Source organism: Gekko japonicus, unplaced genomic scaffold, assembly GCF_001447785.1.
Source record: "Gekko japonicus isolate JY-2015 unplaced genomic scaffold, Gekko_japonicus_V1.1 scaffold2697, whole genome shotgun sequence".
Lineage (NCBI taxonomy): Eukaryota > Metazoa > Chordata > Lepidosauria > Squamata > Gekkonidae > Gekko > Gekko japonicus.
Genome location: NW_015160918.1, coordinates 200,584 through 205,727, shown reverse-complemented (window position 1 = coordinate 205,727; position 5,144 = coordinate 200,584).

The following is a 5,144-nucleotide window of genomic DNA, read 5'->3' as shown; positions in this document are numbered from 1 at the left end:
TAGGAGGTGCGATTGTCAGAAGAAAATAAAAAGGTTTCGGTTTTGTTTTTGCATGTGGGTGGGTATTCTGTTTGTAATAATTGTTTGGATACACTATATTTTTAATAGGCTAGTTGTGATAATTTCATGCCAAGTAAAAATGTCCATAGTCATATTTTATGTTCCTAAAGTAACAGAATGACTTTCAATCTGGAAAAGACAAAAGAAATGCTAATGTAGCATTTTTTTCAATTTTTCAAAAAATTTCCGTTTTTTTAAAAAAAAACTGGGAAAAACCCGGGTTTTTTTCAGAGCTTCAAAATTTCCAGAAATTTTACATCTCTACATCAGACCAGCCTGGATCATGCCGGTCAGGGGGGCTCATAATAATTGTGTGTCATCAAGTCGCAACCAACTCCTGGTGACTCATGGGGGTTTTCAAGGCAAGAGACAAGCAGAGGTGGTCTGCTCTCGCCTTCCTTTGCGAAGTCTTCCTTGGTGGTCTCCCATCCAAGTACAGACCTGCTTAGCTTCCGAGAGCTGATGAGATGGGCTGTACCTGACATAATTGAGACCTTGTTGGGCCGGGCCATGTGTGTCATAAAATGTAACGCCAAGTAGAGGAGATATAAACTTTATAAAAGACACAAACACAAAGGGTTTTTTTTTACTTAAAATAAAAACATGCTTAAAACATTAGCACTCTTGCAATATTTTGTTTATTGAGCAGTGTCTGATAACGGACACCTCTTGCTCTGAATTATTGCTGCAAAATGTCTGTGCTGTTGCAATCCTGAGTATGCTGTTCAGGTGTGTATCTGTAAGCTGCAAACCTACGATGACGCAGCAGCAGCAGAACTGGAAGAAGAAGAAGAAGACAGCCAGTTCCACTGCGGGCCTGAGAGAAGCCCTCCGGGGGCCTGGTCTGGCCCCGGGTCGCATGTTTGACACCCCGGGCTATACAATGCCACTTTCCCCCCGAGATACTACACTAGTGATTAAAAAATGAGACAAAAAGGATCCCCCCCAACCCCTCTTTGTCTTGTTTTCTGAACACTAGGTTGTTGTTTTTTTTAAGGATACATTCCTGTATTTTTTTCTTCTGACAACACATTGGCCCAAAACTGTGCAGGAAAGCTGACCCTTCTCACACCAGCCGTGTCTTGATTTTCAAAAAGTCATGTGTCTACCTCCAAGTCACAGCCCATCCCCACAAGGTATAAGCTGTAAGAAGTCATCCTGTATGCATATGTGTTTTTTATGTAGTCTTAAACAGGGGTCATTTCATATGAAAAAGAGGTGCAGGAGCTCATTAGCATAACTCATTACCATAACTTATTTGCATATGCCACACCCCCTGACATCACCAGAAGTGTGTCAGAAGGCAACACCCACCGCTCAGGCTCCACTGGACTCTTTTGGATTGCTAGCTATTGGGAGGGGGGATGTGCAGATCTGTCCTCACAGAGGAGGGAGAGCTTGTACCTGAATAAAACTTGGTCTTAAAGGTGCCACTGGACTGTTTTGGACCATGGGACCAGAGGGGGCTCTGCAACTTACCTGGCTGCTTCTTGCTCTGACTGAGGGCTGCTGGGAGAAGGGGGTGGGGCTTATTGCGTGTGTCCGCCCCCTGGGCTTTTTACTGCTGGAGCTCCGCTCCTGTGTGCTCCTGCAGGAAATGACCTCTGGTCTTAAATGTGAACCATTTTACTTTCCCTCCTGCACTTTTATTAACTCACATTTTCTTTCACAAATGCCCTCATCTCTTCTAGGTACCTGCACTAGACAAAGTTTAGTTGCTCCTGTGAAAAAATGTGTTTCTCCTGGGAGGTTGGCAAGGAGCAAAGCCTCCACTTGGCATTTTAATAGGGGGGTTTTCCCCCCTAGGCAGAGGTGGAAGTCAGTTTGCTTGTACTTCAGCCCACCTTCATACAAATGCAAATGGGTCTAGACCTTGGGGGATCAGGCCCCCAGAGGGCTTCTATCAGGCTCACAGTAGAACTGGCTTTCTTCTGCTTCTTCTTCCACATTTTAGGAAGGATGTTGACAAGCTAGAGCGTGTCCAGAAGAGGGCGACCAGGCTGGTGAGAGGGTTGGAATCCAAGTCTTACGAGGAAAGGCTGAAAGAGATGGGCCTGTTTAGCCTGGGAAAGAGAAGGCTTAGAGAGGACATGATTGCAGTCTTCAAGTATTTGAAGGGCTGCCATGTAGAAGATGGAGCAGATTTATTCTCTCTTGCTCTGCATTGCAAGACTAGGTCTAATGGGTGGAAATTACAAGGGAGTCGTTACCGGCTAAATATCAGGAGCAACTTCCTAACTGTAAGAGTGGTTGAGCAGTGGAACAGTCTGCCTCGGGAGGTGGTGGATGCTCCTTCACTGGACGTTTTCAAGCGGAGGCTGGATTACCATCTTTCAGGTATGTTGTAGGTATGTAGGGCTATCTTTTGGCTATGCTCCTGCAGAGTGCAGGAGGTTGGACTAGATGACCTGCAAGGTACCTTCCAACTCTTAACATTCTATGATTCAGTTCTGCTGCTGCTGCGTCATTTTAGGTTTGCAGCTTACAGATACACACCTGAACAGCATACTCGAAATTGCAACAGCACAGACATTTTGATGCAATAATTCAGAGCAAGAGGTCTCAGTTATCAGACACTGTTAAATAAACAAAATACTGCAAGAGTGCTGATGTTTTAAGCATGTTTTATTTTAAGTTAAAAAAAACCCATTTGTGTTTGTGTCCTTTATAAAGTTTATATCTCCACTACCTGGCATTACATTCAATGACACACATGGCCTGACCCAACAAAGTCTCATTTATGTCAGATCCGGCCCTCATAACAAATTATTATTATTATTATTATTATTATTATTATTATTATTATTATTATTATTATTATTATTATTATTATTATTATTATTATTATTATTATTATTATTATTATTATTATTCTGGGAATAAACTCTCATGTGCATGCACACTTCAGTCCAGTGGCAACCTTTAAGACCAACAAAATATTATTCTGGGTATAAGCTTTCATGTGCATGCACACTTCAGTCCAGTGGCACTTTTAAGACCAACAAAGTTTTATTCTGGGAATAAGCTTTCATGTACATGCACACTGGCACAGAGAGCCAGTCTGGTGTGGTTAAGAGCACGGACTCTAATCTGGAGAACCATCTTTGATTCCCCATTCCTCCCCATGCAGCTGCTGGTGTGACCTTGGGTCAGTCACAGTTCTCTCAGAGCTGTTCTCTCAAGAGTAGTTCTCAGAAGAGCTCTCTCAGCCCCACCTACCTCACAGGGTGTCTATTGTGGGGAGGGGACGGGAAGGGAAAGGAGATTGTAAGTCGCTCTGAGACTCCAGGTGAAGTGCAAGTATCATAAGAACATAAGAGAAGCCAATGTTGGATCAGGCCAATGGCCCATCCAGTCCAAAACTCTGTCACACAGTGGCCAAAAATACCAGTGCCATTCCAGCAGTGGGGCCAGGACTCTAGAAGCCCTCCCACTGTTGCCCCCCCCCCAGCACCAAGAATACAGAGCATCACTTGCCCCAGCCTGAGAGTTCCTATCTATACCTTGTGGCTAATGGCCACTGATGGACTTCCAATCTCTTCTTCAGGGGCAGCTTTAAGACCAACAAAATTTTATTCTGGGAATAAGCTTTCATGTGCCTGCACACTTCTGTCCAGTGGTACCTTTAAGACCAACAAAGCTTTAACCTGGGTATATTTGTGCGTGTGTGTGCACACTTCTTCTATCTACGTACATAGGTGCTGTCAAATCACAACCATTTAATTAGGGGCCGCCGCTGCCGTAGAGCCCTGGCTCGCGGTTTTAACATCGAGCCGATGCCACAAGAAATTATGAGCAGAAGAACATCTGAGAACACCTTGGGAAGCGGAAATTCATTTTGAAAACGAGCCATCTAAGTTAATCTTTTAACTGCCACCAGCACTTTGTGTTTGTATTTGTTTTATCTGTTGTGTTTTAAATAATTGTATGATTTTAACTGTATTTATGTTTGTATGGAAGCCGCCCTGAGCCTGCTTTGCGGAGAGGGCGGGGTATAAACCTGATAAATAAATATTGAAAAAGAGCAGTTCTCGAAAGAGCTCTCTCAGCCCCGCCTACCTCACAGGGCGTCTGTTGTGGGGAGGGGAAGGGAAAGGAGTTTGTGAGCCGCTCTGAGACTCCTTTGGGTAGTGAAGGGCGGGGTATAAATCTAATCTCTTCTTCTTCTTCTTCTATACGTTGAGTGTGCAAATTCAATAATGTACACACAATAATTTCACGCATACATCAGGCACGTCACCCACAGTTGTTTCCTGCGGCTTGGGATGGACTGCAGCATTTCCAGTTGTGAAAAAATGAAAATATCAGACTGAAATGAAGGACATTTTCAACCTCTGGAAACGTAAGGGGAGAGGAATTTCTACAGAGAGTCTGAGCTCTGCCTGGAATCTATGCTTCATTTCCCAGCAGATGGAGTTCTTAACACATTGAGCTTCCCCCCACCCTCCCGGAGCCAGTAATTTTTTTCGATATACAGCGATGGGTCGTGAAAGAAGTGAAAGGTTACTGTCTGGGTGTGTTCACTTAGTATGCCGGCCCAGTTTCTTGTGCTGAGAATGTGAAGGTTTCATGCCCTTTTGATTTCTCTCCCCCCCCCTGCCCCGTTCTTCTTTTAAAAACCTCTGACCGAAATTAATTCAGCCCCCAAGGGGATAAGTTCTTCACAGCCTGAACAGAATCCTACACGCTTTTCAACTGAGCAATCGTAGCAGTGCTTCACCAAACCAACAGCACGGGATTCTCATCTGAGAGACCTTTAATGGGGGGGGAGAATCAATACCATATTTTAGCCCCTCGGTGTGAAGCTTAACTTTAATCTATGCGGGTGAATTTTTTTGGGCATTGCTTATTTAAGGAGTAATGACCGTAACGGAGGAGTATGCAAACCAATAAACTGATCCTGCCTTTCATTAAACGGAAGAGCAAAGGTGTTTAATCGGACAGCGGACTCCATTTCTATGTTGTTAAGTATGCTCCCGTGCCGTGAAATTGATGCTATTGTAAAATGAGAGAGAGCAATTTCACAGATATATTCCTGTTTCAAGAGAAGGCGCTAAGGCGCCCACTTTTGATAGGTTTTTTTT